Consider the following 18,790-nt stretch of genomic DNA (forward strand, 5'->3'; position numbering starts at 1 on the left):
AGGCAACTTAATAACTTTTTTACAAATGCCAGATGCTTTAGAAGAATGTCCTTGCTGTCTGCTTGAATCAGGCAGTCATCCAGGTACGGATAAATATGAATTCCTTTCTGTCTACAAAACGCAATTACTGGTGCCAGGCACTTTGTGAAGACCCTGGGCGCAGTAGATAAGCAAAAGGGCAGTGCAGAGAATTGACAGTGCATTGAACTAGCTATGAATCAGAGGTATCTTCTGCAGTTTTGTCTGATAGGGACATGCAGGTATGCCTCCTTGAGGTCCAAGGTCACGAGCCAAGCTTTCTTGCCCAGCATAGGAAGAAGCTGCTGTAGTGTCAACATTTTGAATTTTGAAACATCCAGTTAAGTGTTTAGAGAAGAAAGATCCAGAATGGGCCTCCAGGCTTTGTCCTTTCTGGGAACCAGAAAGAGTCTTGAATAAAATCCTTGTCCTTGCTCCTGTGGTGGTACCTTTTGAATAGCTCTCATGTTCATGAGTGCTGTAATTTGTTTTTGAGCCTCTGCCCATTGATTTGGTGGCAGATTTGGCATTCCTTTTAACCTTGGCAGAGTGTGAAAGTGGAACCTGTAACCTTGAAATACAATGTTGAGAACCCATTTGTCTTTGGTGATCATATGCCAATTGTGATAGAAAAGTGCCAGTTTTCCTCCCAAGGGGGCCGCCAAGAGAGAGCTGTTTGGCAGCTGGAGTGGGAAGTCATTAGGGCTGCTTTTTACATGGTTGGGGCCTGTCTTCCCCTACTCTCTGGCCCGACGCACCCCATTGTCGAGGCCTGTAAGGACCTTGTGGTTGACCTCTACCTCTTAGACGTCTGTATCTGCCCCTTTGAGGTCCATCTGTAACTGGAAAGGACCAATTCTTTGTTGGCCAATTTCTGCTAAATCCAGGAGGCTGAACCTGTAAGAAATCCTTCACCGTTTGCATATATTTTGCCTTATCCTCCATTTTTTCTCTTCTGCCTTAACTCCAAACAACACATCCTGCTGCAAAGGTGCATCCAATAATTTTGCTTTAACATGATCTGGTAAAGTACAGTTTTGTACCTACCATAAATATAGATGTTAGTGTGTAAACACTGCTGCAGTCATAACACTTGGGTTATCCCGCCGTCAGGCGGTTCCCCAGTCGGCCTGAGTTCCAAAGTCGTGGTCCGGCGTCGGTTGCCGTCGACTCCTCCCTGACGTCAGTAACAGGGGTATATAAGATGCAGCAGATGCCATTTTCTTCAGTTTTTCTTGCCCCAGATGTCAGGTGCCCCCAAATAGGTAGGCAAATCAAATTGCTAGTAAATACAAAAGAAAAGCAAACAACCATTTTTAGTTACCAGCAAATACTCCCCATAGGTAGTAAGGGTAGATGACCTAGGTACGTACCAGAAAGTAAGAAGGGAAGGAGGGAGGGTAACCTGGACTGCAGCAGTGTTTACACTCGAACATCTACATTTATGGTACGTACAAAACTGTACTATGTTCATCGTGTTACACTGCTGCAGTCATTACACTTGGGTGAAATCCCAAAGCTGAGGTAGGGAGGCTGGCTCTATATGGCATTAGGGGTGGCTATAAGGCCCTGCAGCACAGCAGTGGCAAAGCCAGCTCTGGATTTGGAGTACAAAGGCAAATGGTAATGTTTGGTGAAGGTATGCACTGAACTCCATGTTGCTGCTTCCAAAATATCCTTGGTAGGTACTCCTCTGAGGTAGACAGTTGAAGTGACTGTTGCCCTGGTGGAGTGAGATCTAATGCTGCTAGGTACAGGTTTCCCATGGTGAGTGTAGCAGAAACGTATACAATGCCCTATCCATTTTGAAATAGACTGTTTTGAAATGGCTTTTCCCTGTGTTCCTGCAGCATATGCTACCAATAATTGCTCAGATTTTCTAAAAGCTTTGGTTTTGTCCAAGTAGAAGCGTAACTGTCTGTGAATGTCCAACGAATGTAGCAGTCTCTCCCCTTTGTTCTGTGGCTTAGGATAAAAAGTTGGCAAGTGAACAGTTTGGTTTAGAGCCACACTTGATACCACCTTTGGCATAAATGTAGGGTTAGTTCTTAAAGACACCCTGTCCTGGTGGAAGATGAGGAAAGGTTCCACTGCCATTAGTGCCTGTAATTCTGAAACTCTTTGTGCTGATGTTATTGCCAGTAGCAAAGTAGTGTTCCAAGAGATGTATTTTAATTCTGCTGCGTTAGCTGGCTCAAAAGGAGGTAAAGTTAATTTTTCCAAAACAAAGTTGAGATCCCAAGTTGGTTAGGTGCTCTACGGGGCGGTCTTATGTTTTTAGCCCTTCTGAGGTACTGCTTGAGCAAAAGATTAGAAAAATTTGGTGGATCCGTGTTGTAATGAGCAGAAATGGCTGAAGCATGGATCTTGATGGATGAGAATAAGAGGCCCTTGTCCAGCATTCTCAGTTAAGTACTGAAGTATCTGAGGGATGTTTGGGGCAAGAAGGTCAAAGCTGTGCGCTTGATTCCAGGCACAGAATCTCTTCCATTTATCCGAGTAGGCTTTCCTGGTGCTAGGCCTTCTGGCCTCCAGAATGACATCCATAACAGCTTTGGAAAGAGGCACTGCTTGCTTGACTAAGGAAGCTAGATTTGAGGTCTTTAGCGGGCTGTGAAGTATCTGATTGTTGTGCTGTGTCAGCAGCTGTGGGATTTGAGGCAAAATCCAGGGTGGTTCTTGTGCTAAGTTCTTTAAGACAGGATACCAGTGCTGGCATGGCCAGTCTGATGCAATCAGGATCATCTTTGGCTCTTCTTGCCTGGCTTTTATGAGTACCTTTGGAAGAAGAGGTAAAGGAGGGAAAGCGTATATTTGCAGGTTTTTCCAGCTGAATGAGAGGGCATCCACTTTCCATGCTTGTGGATGGTAGCGCCTTGTGCAGAATTTCTGTAACTGGCAGTTCATTGGGGATGCAAACAGATCTATGTCCGGGCTCCACCATTTATGTGTTATCATTCTGAATATTTGTGGGTTCAACTCCCACTCATGGGGGTCTACGATGTTTCTGCTTAGGTCGTCTGCCAGTGTGTTTTTCTCTCCTGGCAAGAACTGTGCTTGCAGATGAACTTGGTAGTCTAGAGCTGTGTTCCACAAGGTCATGGGTTGTCTGCAGAGGGGGTAGGAGTGTGTGCCCCCTTGCTTATGTACCACAACTGTGGTGTTATGTCTTTAGTAGTAGTTGTCCTGGATGTAGGAGGTCCTTGAAAGCTATAATTGCATTTTGTACAGCTAGCATCTCTTTTTGATTGATGTGGGGATGGCTTTGCTCTGTGGGCCACTCACCCTGAATACATTTTCCTGCCATGTGTGCTCCCCAGGTGTAATCCGATGCATCTGTTGTCAGTGTTTGCCTGGCTGTGGGTTGAGTAAAAGGCTGTCCCTTGTTGAGGTGACAAACTTGAGCCCACCATCGAAACTCCTGTTGAAGGCAAGGAATTAGTGGTATAACTGTTTCCAAATTTTGACAGTGTTGAGAACATACACTCTTTAGATACCACTGTAGTTTCCTCATATGCAGTCTGGCATATGGATTTAGTAGTATGCAAGATGCCATGTAGCCCAAGGCCTGCAGAATTTTTCTTGCAGGGAGTTGGGTTTTTGTTGCCATCAAAAGTAAGCATCGAGTCAGTTGTCCTCGTTTGTCTGGCGTGAGATAAGCCATCTGGGCTGTTGTGTTCACGCTGGCACCCAGGAATATTATCTGTTGTGAGGGCACTAGTTTTGATTTCTTTTCGTTTACTGTGTACCCCAGGCAACTTAACTTTTTTACGTACGCCAGATGCTTTAGAAGAATGTCCTTGCTCTCTGCTTGAATCAGGCAGTCGCCCAGGTATGGATAAATTTGAATTCCTTTTTGCCTGCAAAATGCAATTACTGGTGCCAGGCACTTTGTGAAGACCCTGGGCACAGTAGATAAGCCAAAGGGCAGTGCAGAGAATTGATAGTGCTTTGAACCAGCTAGAAATCTGAGGTATCTTCTGCAGTTTTGTCTGATAGGGACATGCAGGTATGCCTCCTTGAGGTCCAAAGTCACGAGCCAAGCTGTCTTGTCCAGCATGGGAAGAAGCTGCTGTAGTGTTAACATTTTGAATTTCGGCACATCTAGGTAAGTGTTTAGAGAAGAAAGGTCCAGAATGGGTCTTCCAGGCTTTGTCTTTTCTGGGAACCCGAAAGAGTCTTGAGTAAAATCCTTGTCCTTGCCCCTGTGGTGGTACCTTTCGAATAGCTCATGTCCATGAGTGCTGTAATTTGCTTTTGAGCCTCTGCCCATTGATTTGGTGGCAGATTTGGCATTCCTTTTAGCCTTGGCAGAGTGTGAAAGTGGAACCTGTAACCTTGAGATACAATGTTGAGAACCCATTTGTCTTTGGTGATGCAATGCCAATTGTGACAGAAAAGTGCCAGTTTTCCTCCTAAGGGTGCTGCCAAGAGAGAGCTGTTTTTCAGCTGTAGTGGAAAGTCATTGAGGCTGCTTTTTATAAGGTTGAGGCCTGTCTTCCCCTTCTTTCTGGCCTGGTGTACCCCACTGTCGAGGTCTGTAAGGGCCTTGTGCCTGACCTCTACCTCTTGGACGTCTATATCTGCCCCTTTGAGGTCCGTCTGTGACTGGAAAGGACTAATTCTTTGTTGGCCAATTTTTGCTAAAACGAGGAGGCTGAACCTGTAAGAAATCTTTCACTGTTTGCATAGATTTTGCCTTATCCTCCATTTTCTTTAATACCTCCTCTGCCTCAACTCCAAACGCATCCCGCTGCAAAGGCGCATCCAACAGTTTGGCCTTATCATGATCTGGTAACGTATGTTCTTTTAACCAAGCATGCCTTCTAATAACAGAGCCTGTAACTGCTGCTCTACAGGAGGCCGCTAAGGAATCAAACCCACCTTGCAAGGTATGTTTTCCCACTTGTTCAGCTGCATGCAATAAATCCTGCATTTCTTTAAAATTAGGAGGATCTGAATCTGGAAGCATCTTTTGTTTCAACTGAGACATCAAAAATTGATATTTTAGCATGTGAAAAGTAGAGTTTTGTACCTACCATAAATGTAGATGTTCGAGCGGTTATACTGCTGCAGTCATCACACTTGGGTTATCCTGTCGTCAGGAGGTCCCGCAGTCGGCCGAATCCCAAAGCCTTGGTCTGGCGTCGGTTGTCGTCGCCTCTTCCCTGACATCAGTGCGACAGGGGTATAAAAGAGACAGCCGATGCAATTTTCTTCAGTTTTTCTTGCCCCAGCTGTCAGGTGCCCCTAAGTAGGAAGGCAATACAATAGCTATGCAACAATACCTTAGTAGATAAGCAATAGAACTAGCTGTTAGCAAATACACCATATAAACATGCATCCAAGAGATTGAAGTACATGGAGTTGTAACACCCTGGTATGTAGAGGGGATGGAGGGAGGGTAACCTGGACTGCAGTAGTATAACCACTCGAACATCTACATTTATGGTAGGTACAAAACTGTACTATGTTCATCGTGCTATACTGCTGCAGTCATCACACTTGGGTAGAATCCCAAAGCTATGGAAGGGTGGCTGGTACTAAACTGGGTTAGGAGATGCTAGGATGCCCTGCAGAACTGTAGTGGCAAAACCAGCCCTGGTTTTTGAGTATAATGGAAGGTTGTAGTGCTTGGTAAAGGTGTGCACTGAACTCCAAGTAGCTGCCTCCAGAATGTCTTTGGTTGGAACTCCTCTGAGAAAGGCTGCTGAGGTTGCAGTAGCCCTGGTAGAATGTTATCTAATATTGACAGGCACTGCCTTCCCATGGTGCGAGCAGCAAAAGCGGATACAATGTGCTATCCATTTGGAGATGGTCTGTTTTGAAATAGCCTTTCCTTGTGAACCTGCAGCATATGATACAAAGAGTTGGTCAGTTTTTCTGAAGATCTTTGTCTTATCTAAATAGTAACGTAGCTGTCTGTAAATGTCCAAAGAGTGATGGAGCCTTTCTCCTTTATTATGTGGGTTAGGATAAAAGGTGGGTAAATGAATGGTCTGATTCAAAGCCACACTGGATACTACCTTGGGCATGAAGGTAGGGTTATAGTTCGCAAAGAGACTCTGTCCTGATGGAAAATGATAAAAGGTTCCACTGCCATAAGTGCTTGTAGTTCTGAGACCCTGCGTGCTGAGGTAATAGCCAGTAGCAAGGCTGTTTTCCAAGACAAGTATTGTAGTTCTGCTGAGAATGCTGGTTCGAAAGGAGGTAGTGTTAACTTTTCTAACACGAAGTTCAGGTCCCAAGTTGGTGCTGGTGGTTTTCTGGGGGGTCTTATATTCTTAGCCCCTCTGAGAAACTGTCTAAGTAAAGGGTGTGAGAAAATTGGGGAATCCGTATTATATTGAGCTGAAATGGCTGAAGCATGGATCTTAATGGAGGAGAAGGAAAGGCCTTTGTGTAACATCTCAGTTAGGTATTGCAGTATGTGAGGGATGTTTGGAATCCAAGGATTTTGACCTTTAGTCTGGTGCCATGCACAAAATCTTTTCCATTTGTCTGAGTAAGTCTTCCTGGTGCTGGGTCTCCTGGCCTCCATAATTACATTCAGGACGTCCTTTGAGAGAAGTGTTGATTGATAATTTAAGGAATTCTCCATGCAGCTAAATTTAAAGTTCTGAGCTGGCTGTGACGGGTTTGATAGTTTTGCTGAGTCAACAGTAGTGGGAACTGAGGCAAGATCCATGGAGGGCTGTGAGTCAAGTTCCTTAATAATGGGTACCAGTGCTGGCGTGGCCAGTCCGGAGCAATGAGGATCATTTGTGGTCTCTCTGATCTGACCTTCAGTAATACCTTGGTCAATAGAGGTAGTGGAGGGAAGGCATAGACTGTCAGTGTTGTCCAACTGAATGATAGACCGTCCACTTTCCAGGCTAGGGAGTGATAAGTCCTTGTGCAGAATTTTTGTAATTGGCAATTGTTGGGGGAAGCAAATAGATCTATGTCTGGTCATCCCCATCTTTGAGTTATCATTGAAAATACTTGTGGGTGTATTCTCCACTCGTGGGGGGTCTGCCATGTTTCTGCTTAATTCGTCTGCCAATATGTTTTCCTTTCCTGGCAGGAATTGTGCTTGTAGCTGTACTTGGTAGGTCAAAGCTGTGTTCCATAAGGTCATAGCCTGTCTGCATAGAGGGTAGGAGTGTGTTCCTCCCTGTTTGTTTATGTACCACATAACTGTGGTGTTGTCTGTCCTTATTAGAAGTCGTCCTGGATGCAAGAGGTCCTTGAAGGCTGTCAGGGCATTTTGCACAGCTAGCATCTCCTTTTGGTTGATGTGAAAATGCATTTGTTTTGCAGACCATTTGCCCTGTTATGCATTGTCCTGCCATGTGCGCTCTCCAGGCATAGTCTGAAGAATCTGTTGTCATGGTTTGGTTTGCTGGAGGTAAGACGAAAGGAAGCCCCCTTGCTTGTTTGACATGCTTGAGCCCACCATAGGAACTCTTTTTAAAGGCAGGGAATGATAGGTATATTTGTTTCGAGGCTGTGCCTGTGTTGAGACCATACACTTTTCAGGTACCATTGTAATTTTCTCATATGCAGCTTTGCATATGGGATTAGTTGAATGCATGATGCCATGAACCCCAATGCCTGCAGGATTTTTCTTGCAGTGAGCTGGGTAAAAGTTGCTATCTTTTTGAAGTATTGAGTCAATTGCTTTTGTTTGTCTGGTGTGAGGTAAGCCATCTGGGCCGTTGTATTTAAGCTGGCACCCAGGAATATTATTTGTTGCGAGGGTATTAATTTTGACTGCTTTTTGTTTATTGTGTACCCTAGGCAACTGAGCAGCTGTGTTACAAAAAACAGATGCTGTAATAGAATGTCCTTGCTGTCCACTTGGATCAGGCAGTCGTCCAGATATGGGTAAATTTGTATTCCTCGTTGTCTGCAATATGCAATTACTGATGCCAGGCATTTCGTAAATACTCTGGGTGCAGTAGATAAGCCAAAGGGCAGTGCAGAGAATTGATAATGCGTTGTACCTGCCAAAAATCTGAGGTATCTTCTGCAATCTTGTCTGATAGGGACATGCAGGTATGCCTCTTTGAGATCCAACATTACCAGCCAAGACTCCTTGCCCAGCATGGGAAGGAGCTGCTGAAGAGTGAGCATTTTGAATTTGGGTATCTCCAGGTATGTGTTCAGAATTGAGAGGTCTAAGATGGGCCTCCAGGCTTTGTCCTTTCTTGGGACTAGAAACAGTCTTGAGTAAAAACCTTGACCTTGCTCTTTTGTAGGTACCTTTTGAATTGCTTTCATATCCATGAGAGCTGAAATTTGCATTTGAGCCTCTGCCCATTGGTTTGGAGGCAGATTTGGCATGCCTCTCATCCGAGGTAAAGTGTGGAAATGAAATCTGTAGCCTTGGGTAATAATGTCCAGAATCCATTTGTCCTTTGTTATGATGCGCCAATTTTGTGGAAATAGAGCCAGTTTCCCTCCCAAAGGTGCTGCCAGGGCAATTTTGCTTGGCAGGCGAAGAGGGAAGTTATTGTGTTTGTTTCCTGAAAGGTTGAGATCTTTCGTCTCCACCTCTGAGTTGCCCTATGCCATTGTCTAGGCCTGAAAGAACCTTGTGGCTGGCCTCTGCCCCTTGGGCACCTGTACCTACCTCTTTGGGGTCTGTCTGATGCAGGAAAGGACCAGTTTTTTGATAGCCAGTTTCTGCTGAAACGAGGAGGTTGTACCTGTAAAAAATCTGTAACTGTTTGCATAGATTTTGCCTTTTCTTCCATTTTCTTCAAAACTTCCTCTGCTTTGACACCAAACAACACATCTTTCTGCAATGGGGCATCCAATAACTTTGCTTTGACATGTTCTGGTAAGGCTTGTTCTTTAAGCCAAGCATGCCTATGTATGACAGACCCTGTGACAGCTGCTCTACATGAGGCTTCCAATGAATCAAAACCACACTGTAAGGTATGTTTTCCCACTTGTTCTGCTGCATGCAGTAAATCCTGTATCTCTTTCAAATCTAGTTGATCTGAGGGATCAGCTTCTGCTTTAACTGTGTAATCAAATACTGTTGGTATTTTAGCATGTGGAATTGGCAGTTTAATGCCCTCATGGCCAAAGTGGCAGAAGTATACACTTTCTTTCCCCATCTTTCTAATGGCTCTGGAATCTCTTTCAGAAGGGAGTGGATTCTTAGCAGTAGAGGCCTTAACCCCTTTGGGACCCTGGGAAATGGTCTCAGGGTCTCCATTAGGGCTTTTGTATAGAAACTTATGAGTATCAGGAATTCTGTAGTATCTGTCTGGTTTAGCTGGAGGTAAGAAATCTGGGTTTAAACTGGATTCAGAGAAAACATCATCCAAAATGTCTAAAACTGGAAGAATTGCCAGGGGTCTATGCTGTGGAAGATGAAGAAACTCACGGAGTCTTTTCCTGGAGTCAGAGTAATCTTGGCCTTCCCAGTGGAAGTGTTCCCTCATGGTGTGTAAAGTTTCCCCAAAAGAGTAGTCTTCAGGGGGGGGGGACCGAGGGAATGGACTCTTCAGCATCTGAGTCTTCATAAGGAGGGAAGGAGTAATCCTGGTCGTCAGAGTTGCCTGAGGAAATGGATGCTTGGTCAGAGGAAGGATAATCTTCCTCCAGTCTAGGCCTTTTGTCAGGTGGGGGTTGGGATCCCCTGATAAGGGTAATTAAATCCTCGGCCATCTTAAGCATCTGTTTTTTAGGCATATGTGGCCTGTCGGGGGGGGGGGGGGGGGGTGGCCCCGGTTTTCTAACTTTCAAGGGGGCTTTGAGCTTAGCATAAAGGCTTGGCAGAGGCAGTTGTCGGTTTGAAAACACCCTCTGAGACCGAAGGTCTATTCAAAGTTTCCGGATCCCCGTTAGGGCTGGCGTCCGAGGAGTGAGGTGGAACCGGATCCTGAGGCCCAACGGTTTCGGTTTGGGATGCCGTGAGAAATTCTGAATCAGCGGTAGTCAGGGGCTGCGAAGGCGCCTCGCTGAAAACCGGAGAACCGGCGTCAGGCCTTGCTGAGGCCTCAGTATCTGGTCTTGGCCTTGGCTGCCAGCCCTTATCTTTGCATTTTTTAATCATTGCTGATGTCGGTTGCTCCAACGGCATGCTATAATTAAATTATCTGCCAAAATAATGCTGGGCGAATTCTGCCCAACGCTTTATTTTAGGTTTGTTGAACCTAGCACAGAACCGACAACCAGAGATGTCGTGGTCTGGGCCTAGGCAAGGTATACAATAAGAATGAAAATCCTTATGAGGTATTTTCTTCCCACAAGTAATACAATTATTAACTTTGTCTGACATCGGTCTGAGGCAAGAAAAGTTTCCCCAACGGGGTACTTAGCTTTAGAGAAGACTTCAGGCTGAAACTCGATTCGAAAATTTCAGGAGCTGGCCGAACGGAACTTGCAAACTGCTTCTGCTTCGGGCACCGCGGCAAGAAAGACTGAAGAAAATGGCGTCGGCTGTCTCTTTTATACCCCTGTCGCACTGACGTCAGGGAAGATGCGACGACAACAGACGCCGGACCAAGACTTTGGGATTCGGCTGACTGCGGGACCGCCTGACGACAGGATAACCCAAGTGTGATGACTGCAGCAGTATAGCACGATGAACATCTGGCAATTCAAGGCTCTCATTGCTAGAGTTGCAGATGTATATACTTTCTTTCCCCATCTGATTAATGCTCTGGAATCTGTCAGAGGGAACTGGGTTTTTTGCTGATGAGGCCTTAATCCCTTTGGGTCCCTGAGAAATAGTTTCAGGGTCAGCAACAGGGCTTTTGCACAGACATTTGTGAGAGTCAGGGACTCTGTAATATCTATCAGGTTTAACAGGGGCTGGGGGTAAGGAGTCAGGGTTTAAGCTGGATTCAGTGTATACATCATCCACAATATCCAACACAGGCAGAATAGCAAGGGGTCTGTGTTGAGGCAGTAAAAGGAAGTCTGAACCTTTTCTTGGATTCCGAGTAATCCTGGCCTTCCCAATGGAAATGCTCCCTCATGGTATGTAAGGTCTCCCCAAAGGAGTAGTCCTCTGGCGGGGAGGCTGATGGAATTGATTCCTCAGCATCAGAATCCTCATAAGGGGGTAAAGAATATCCCAGGTCTGAGGAGGAATATGAGGAAACAGACACCTGGTCGGAAGATTCATAGTCTGCATCCTGTCTGGGCCTTTTATCAGGAGGAGGATGGGACCCCCTGATCAGGGTAATAAGGTCTTCGGCCATTTTTAGCATTTGTTTCTTAGGCATTGAAGCCTGTCCTGGAGAAAGCTGTGTCTGTTTGCTTTTAAGGGGGGCTTAGACTTAGCAGAGGGTTTAATGGTCAACTGAGTAGGTCTGAAAACACCCTCTGAAGCAGTGGATTGCTCAGCTACTTCGTTTCCCTCTGAAGGGTTAGTTTCGGTGAGCTGAAAACCTAGAGCGTCCGAAGGCCCAGCCAGCTCCACATGGGAGTTGGAGGCGGTCTGTGGTTCTGTAGAAGCGGTCGTCAGGGGCTGCGTAGGCGCCTCGCTGAAAACCGGAGAACCGCCGACCGGCCTAGAAGAGGCCTCTTCAGTTTTGGGCCTCGGATGCCTGTCCTTGCGCTTTTTATGTAATCCGGTCGTCGGAAGTTCCGATGGCATGGTGTAATTGAATTTTCTGCCAAAATAAACTTGGGCAAAATCAAACAGACGTTTAATAGTGCGCTTGTTAAACCTAGCACAAAACAGACAACCAGTGACGTCGTGGTCTGGGCCTAGGCATGGAATAAAATAGGAATGGAAATCCTTATGAGGTATTTGCTTCCCACAAGAAATACAATTATTATCTTTTACTGACATCGGTCTGAGGCAAGAAAAAGTTTCCACAACGGGGTACTTAGCTTTGTAGAAAACTTCGGTTCTGGATTCGGAATGAAAATCAGAGGAGTCGGCCGACCAGCACTTGCGAATTGCTTTTGCTTCGGGCACCGCGCGGCAAGAAAGACTGAAGAAAATGGCGTCGACTGCATCTTATATACCCCTGTCACACTGACGTCAGGGAGGGGGTGACAGCAACCGACACCGGACCAAGACTTTGGAACTCAGGCCGAATGGGGAACCGCATGATGGCAGGATACCCCAAGTGTAATGACTGCAGCAGTGTAACACAATGAACATCAGGATATGAGGACTGCCTGGATCCACATGGGTGGGGCAACAGGAATAAAGGAGAAGCCACTCGACTTCTGTCTGGCAAATGGCTTGATAGTAGCCAACACATGGTTCAGAAAGAGAGATCACATACAAGAATAGTCAACATGCAACTCAGGTAGACCTCCACCTAGTAAGGAAAAGGCACTGGGGCAGAATCCATGATTGCAAAGTCATTCCCAGTGAAACAGTCGGCCCACAGCATAAACCACTAGCTGCCACAATCACCTGCAAGCAGTGGTAACAGAAGGTTCTAAGGTCAACAGAGACCAGGCTGAAGACCTGGAAGTTGACTGGAGAGAAAGTAAAACAGTTCAAGGAATTACTCAGGGCTCTAGCACCCCAAGAAGAGAAGGAAATAGGTGGAATTGAGGAATGGTAGCACCTAAAACTGGCATGTGTTAGGACTACAAAAAATATATGTGGCTGAGCCAGGTATGGAAATAAGGTACATAAGGAAAGCTGGGGATGGAATTCAGACGTCCAGGAAGTCATCAAAAAAAAAAAGAGTGGAGGAAGAAGTGGGAGACAGAAAAGACTGACCAGGTTAGGAAGGACTAATGGTTGGCTAACAAAGAAGCTAAGAAAGAAATTGCAATAGCAAAGAATGGGGCATTGGAGGCACTGGAAAGCGACTCAGGTATGGGGCACAAAAACTTTATCAAGTTTCAAAGCAAAAACAGAAAAAGAAGACAGTCAGACACCATTCATAAGGAATGCCAGCAACAACCTGCTCACCAGCCAGGAGGACATCAAAGAAAGATGGAAGGAGCATTCCCAGCAGCCTCTGAATGAAGAAAACCCCACAGAAGCTGCACTGCCGCAGAAACAGCCTACTATGAGAGAAGAAGAGAAGTCCACCCTAGAAGAACAGCACTAAGGAAGATGAAGTCAGTGAAAGCAGCAGGGTCAGATGAGGTCACAGCAGATATGATAAAGATGCTGGGTGAGATAGGGGAGAAATGGCTCCTGAGGGTTACTAACAGAAGTATGTTGAAAGGCATATCCCACATGACTGGAAAATAAGCATACTCATGCCAGTGTACAAGAACAAAGGGGACATCCACAAATGTGGGCAGTACAGAGGCATCAAACCCAAGATGTTGAGAGGCCAAAATCAAAGGCCTTCAAGGAAAACCAATTCCTATGAAGAAAATGTCTGGGAAGAAAAACTCCCACTTTTAAGTAGTTCCAAAAATCTCTCTGAATTAGACGTCCTCAGAGGATCTGGGGGAACCTTCTCTTTCATCAAAAGCAGTATCAGTGGCTAGTGACGCACCTGGGGAGTCTAAGTGCCTCCTCTTACACTTGTTTCCTGTGTGCCTCTTCTATGGACTGTTAAGGAGAGAACTCAAACATACGTAGTCTCAACATGTAACAGCAGGGTCAAGGTTCTCAGATACTGGCTTCCCTGAAGACACAAGATGGTCAGGCTGCAGACACAAAGATCCTACCCAGAGAGGATTTTATCCAACTGAGAAGAGGAGGATCTGGCCCTTGGCATGAAAAGCACCCTCTCAAATGCCTCAAGTCAGGTCTGCAATAGATCCAGGAAATTTCTAATTTTGGTTCGAAACCCTAGAAGTCATTCATCTCGGATCCAAGCCAGTTGCCAGAAGAGACCTGTCAAATGCTGAAGCTCCCAGAGGAAGAATCCAAACTTAAATTCTCAAGAGTCAACGCAGATATCATGGTTCTGGGAACTGGACAAGATGTCGACAGAGAACTGATCCGAGTCGGCGACACATGGTCTCCGCTCTGATAAAGATCTGCCTATAACTAAAGTAGGATCCAAGGGCTCTGATCCAGGCAGTTAGATCAGAGGAGCAGCAGCAACTGGGTGTTGAGTGGACAATGCCCTACCAGATCCAGCAGTGGCTGGAGTCTGTAGTACAACCCCCCCCCCCCCAAAACTGGATCTGGTTTCGCAAGAAGCAGCACACCAAGCAGCACACCATTCTGTCCATGTCCGCTTTGGTGAGACTTCTAGGGAACCGGACTGGCTTTGGTGATCTGGAAGGAGAAGGCCTAGAGTGATGAAACTATTCCTGGAGGATGGGTCATAAGCTTAGGACACAGTGGCATGAGAGAGAACCAGGGGAAGTCCGTCACTGGGCTATACTTAAATCGGATACAATGGGGCATTAGATCCAATGGTTCCACCACTTTAGCAGCCGGTGTCAGATCCGGAGAGCATTTTCTCTAGGTCATTTGCTTTTCTTGCTTTTGTTTTTCTTTAGACTTGAGCACTGGAGAAGCAGAAGAAGGAGAAAAAAAACTCAGGTTTCCACAGAAGAGGAGGAAGAAGCATAAACCATCTTAGCACATAATGTGGGTGGGATAAATGCACAAGACATTCTACGTATGCTTGATCCACACAATACATTGTCCAGTTGGGCAGCTTGCGACATTTTTTTGAAACATGAAAGTTTCTCTAACACTGTAAATTTTTACTCACTGAAAGAGAAAAGGCAAAGTCCGAAAAGGGAACGTACAACAGTAACAGAATAACACTGTCAAAAATGTCAGAGCTTGCTATTAATAGTAATAAGTATCTTGACCAACAACAAAGAATGAAGTATTAGAGAAATAAACTACCCATATACCATAAAATATTTCCTTATCCAAGAAAAATACTGATACTAGTGAAACATCTGGAGCACCACAGAACCTGTCAGCTGTTAAAGAGCAGCAAACAAGATCGGTGGTAGCTCCTGTGATACAGGAAATTATTGGTAGGAAAGGAGCCTAAGCACCACAACCTAAGCTTTGAAGCGGTCAAAGGATCTGATGTCAAATCAGAGACCTAAATTTAAAGGACTGGACAGAAAGACATCAGATCAGAGGCTTTCCTTTTTTGCTATCTGCCTTTAAGCACTTTCATGTACAAGGGACCAAGTTTAGAGGGGTCTAATTCCTACCAAACCTGGGTGTAGAGAAATGAAAAAGCTGTCACCCCCTTGCAGAACCCCCCCCCCCATTAAATTTCTTAAGCATTTCTGCAGTGATCTCCCAAGCATTAACATTACTCAACACTGTAAAAAAGCAGATGAAGCCTTGGCCAGGCATGCTTTCTAAAAATTTAACAAGTGGATGGTGCATCCACAGCATCATACCCACTGTGCTTTGGCCAGACATGCAGCAACACAAGTGTGCTCCTGTAAAACTGGCCCTAAAGTCAGGGTCTGAAATGGCTCTTTTTTTTTTAACCCATGATTCAGAACAGCCAACAGTAATTTGTTCCATGTAGGTTTGTCAATTAATTGCCCTGAAGGCCTAGGTAAAAATTTTCAGGAAGGGCCATCTTTGAGACCTTACTGGGTCTAGAGAAACCACCGTATAGTCACTAGGGTATTATACAGAAATAAACTTGGGTCTTGCATCCTATAAAAATCTGACTTTGTGGGGGCTAGGGAGTCTATGGCTAGGAATGCTGCTACAAAACACATTTACCAGGGCTTCCAAGAAAGGCAGGATTGTCACAGGCGTGAGAGCTTCCATTTGTAAAAGCTCAAAATTTCTTGTGTCGAGACCGGTCTGCCTTCCCATTTGAAAATATCTTTCAAATGGGTCACAGTTTCCTCAAATGGGAAGCTATGGCCTGTAAAGCAAAAGACAGACTGATGATCCTTTAGTGGAATCGGTCAGCTGCAAGCACACTTCTTGGAGATGCTTTCTGGGCCAGTGGCCTCAGAAGAGTTTACAAAACAAAAATCAGAATGGTCACAGTGCAATGCTGAAAAAGACAAAGAAGAATTTCTTGAATAGTACTGCTCGTAATCGGATCTAGAATCATCTAGGATAGCACCAATGGACAGACATGCAAATTCCGTGGAAGACATAAATGGTTGGAATGGGTCACCCCTTTTTAAGATGTCTGCAGTGCTGGAAGGGCTAGGCATCATGTGGATATTTTGAATCTGTGAAAGACCAGAAGGATGGTCAAATGTTCACCTGGCAGAAAAATTCTATATGTGATGAATCACTTTGCAACAGTAATAAAAAGAACACCTGTGCATCACGATACAGTTAAATGTTTCTATCAGAGATTCATACATGAACTCCCAGCTTCATCAAAAACTACAGTAGAGTATTGCATTCTTCTTTTAGAGCCACTTGACCTGGTTGCACTAACCAGGGACACTAATTAAAAAGGACAGTTGTGTACACTTACCATAAATGTAGATGTTCGAGTGAATTCACTGCTGCAGTCATCACACTTGGGTTATCCTGCCAGGGGCAACCCTCAGTCGGCCCGAACAGAGGCTTAGTATTTCTGCGTCAGTTGCTGTCACTCCAGGACTGACATCAGGTCATCAGTGGCATAAAATCAGGCAGCAGACGCCATTACATCAGTTTTTCTTGCCCCAACTGTCAAGAGCCCCCAAATAGGAAGCTAGATTATGGTGGAAGACCACCAGTAGAAAGTAAATACCAAAAATTCCCTGTAAGGAAAGAGGAAGAGAGACAGACAAACAAGGGGGGTGGAGGTTGGGAAACCAGGACTGCAACAGTGAATGCACTTGAACATCTACATTTATGGTAAGTGTACGCAACTGTACTATGTTCTTTGTGTTTTACTGTTGTAGTCATCACACTTGGGTTGATTTCCAAAGCTGAAGAAAAGGGTGGAAGAAGTCAAGAAGATTGGGGGCTGGCTAGGATGCCCTGCAAGACTGCGGTGGCAAAGCCTGCCCTGGATTTGGAGAAGATAAGCATGTGGTAAATGCTTGGTGAAGGTAAGAACAGAAGTCCATGCTGCAGCCTCCAGAATGTCTCTGATGGGGACCCCTCTGAGAAAAGCTGAAGAGCTGGAGGTTGCCCTGGTGGAATGTGTCCTGATCCCCTTTGGGGGCAGTTTCTCATGCTGTTTGTAGCAGAAATGGATGCAGTGTGCTATCCATTTGGAGACTGTTTGTTTGGATATGGCTTTATCCTCTGCCGCAAAGATGACGAGCAACTGGATAGTTTTTCCTAAAAATTTAGTCCTATCCAGATATAATCTGAGCGGTCTGTGCACATCTAGAGTGTGCAGAATCCTTTCCCCCTTGATTTGTGGATTAGAGAAAAAGGTGGGCAAATGAATGGATTGGTTGAGCGCCACACTGGACACCATTTTAGGCATGAAGGATGGGTTAGACTTGAGGAAGACCCTGTCAGCATGGAAAATGAAGGGCTCTACAGCCATGAGTGTTCGTAGTTCTGAAACTCTTCTAGCTGAAGTGATGTCCAGAAGTGAGGCTGTTTTCCAAGAGAGGATTTTTAACTCTGCTGAAGCTGCAGGCTCAAAAGGGGGTAGGGTGAGCATTTCCAACACAAAGTTAAGGTCCCAACCTGGGGTAGGAGCTCTTCTGGGTGGCCTTAAGTTGTATGCACTTCTCATGAACTGTTTGATGAGAGGGTGTGAGAAGAGAGGTGGCTCTGTGCTGTAATGAGCAGAGATAGCAGAGGCATGAATTTTAATAGAGGAGAAGGATAGACCCCTGGGTAGTAGGTCTGCTAGGTAATGCAGGATGAGAAGAAGGGAGGGCTGTGCTGTTTCGGCTCCTTTAGCCTGGATCCAGGTGCAAAACCTTTTCCACTTGTCAGCATAGGATTTTCTAGTGCTGGGGCATCTGGCCTCATGTACAACATATCCAGGACTTGTTTGCTTAGGCTGGCAGCTTGAGGGTCAGGGAATAAGCCCATGCTACCAGGTTCAGGATCTGCAATTCTGGATGCATGAATTCTCCATTCTTCTGGGTGAGGAGTGTTAGGATCTGAGGTAGGTGGCAGGGGTGACAGGCTGTGCGGCAGTGGGTACCAGTGCTGGTGTGGCTAGCCTGGGGCAAGATTGCCCTTGGTTCTTCCTCCCTTATTTTAAGCAGTACCCTTGAAAAGAGTGGTAGAGGGGGAATGCATAGATCGAGAGGTTTACACATTGGTAGATACAATACCCACTTTCCAGGTCTTGCTGCGAGGTTCCCTGGTGCAGAATTTGCTGAGCTGATGATTGGAGTGGGAGGCAAAGAGGTCCACCTTCGGGGTGCCCCATTTCTGGGTTACAAGGTTGAAGTTTCTGTCGTCTAGCTGCCACTCCTGTGGGTCTGCCAGATAGTTTAGGGAGCCTGGCAGGAAATGTGCTAGCAGGTGTATTTGCATGGCTGAAGCAGTGTGCGAAAGGGACATGGCGGGCCTTCAGAGATAAGAGTGAGTCCCTCCCTGCTTGTTGATATACCACATCACTGTGGTGTTGTCTGTTCTGATCATTAGAGGCCCCGGGGAGAGTAGGGGTCTGAAAGCTGTCAGGGCATGCTGAACAGCTAACATCTCTTTTTAGTTGATGTGCAGCTGTATTTGATTTGGGCTCCAATGGCCCTGAATGCACCTGGCATCCAGGTGTGCACCCCAGGCATAGTCTTATGCATCTGTGGTGAGGGTCTGGGTGGCGTGGAGTTATGAGAAGGGAAGTCCCTTGTTGTGGTTGCATGCTGCTATCCACCAAAGAAAAAGTTTCCTTAGACAGGATATCATAGGTATGATAGTTTCCAGGTCTTGAGAGTGTTGGCACCAAAGGCTTTTTAGGTACCATTGTAGTTTCCTCATTTGCAGTCTGGCATATGGAATAAGTAGAATGCA

General features: G+C 45.7%; 1 protein-coding gene across 1 annotated transcript in view; it reads right to left on the bottom strand.

The window, feature by feature from the left end:
* The window catches only part of TIA1 (TIA1 cytotoxic granule associated RNA binding protein), a 1,460,724-nt gene that overhangs the window by 753,064 nt on the left and 688,870 nt on the right, over positions 1-18,790 (bottom strand). The window lies entirely within an intron of this gene.

The sequence above is a fragment of the Protopterus annectens genome, chromosome 9.part0, assembly GCF_019279795.1.
Source record: "Protopterus annectens isolate FY-2018-M chromosome 9.part0, PAN1.0, whole genome shotgun sequence".
Classification (NCBI taxonomy): Eukaryota; Metazoa; Chordata; order Ceratodontiformes; family Protopteridae; genus Protopterus; species Protopterus annectens.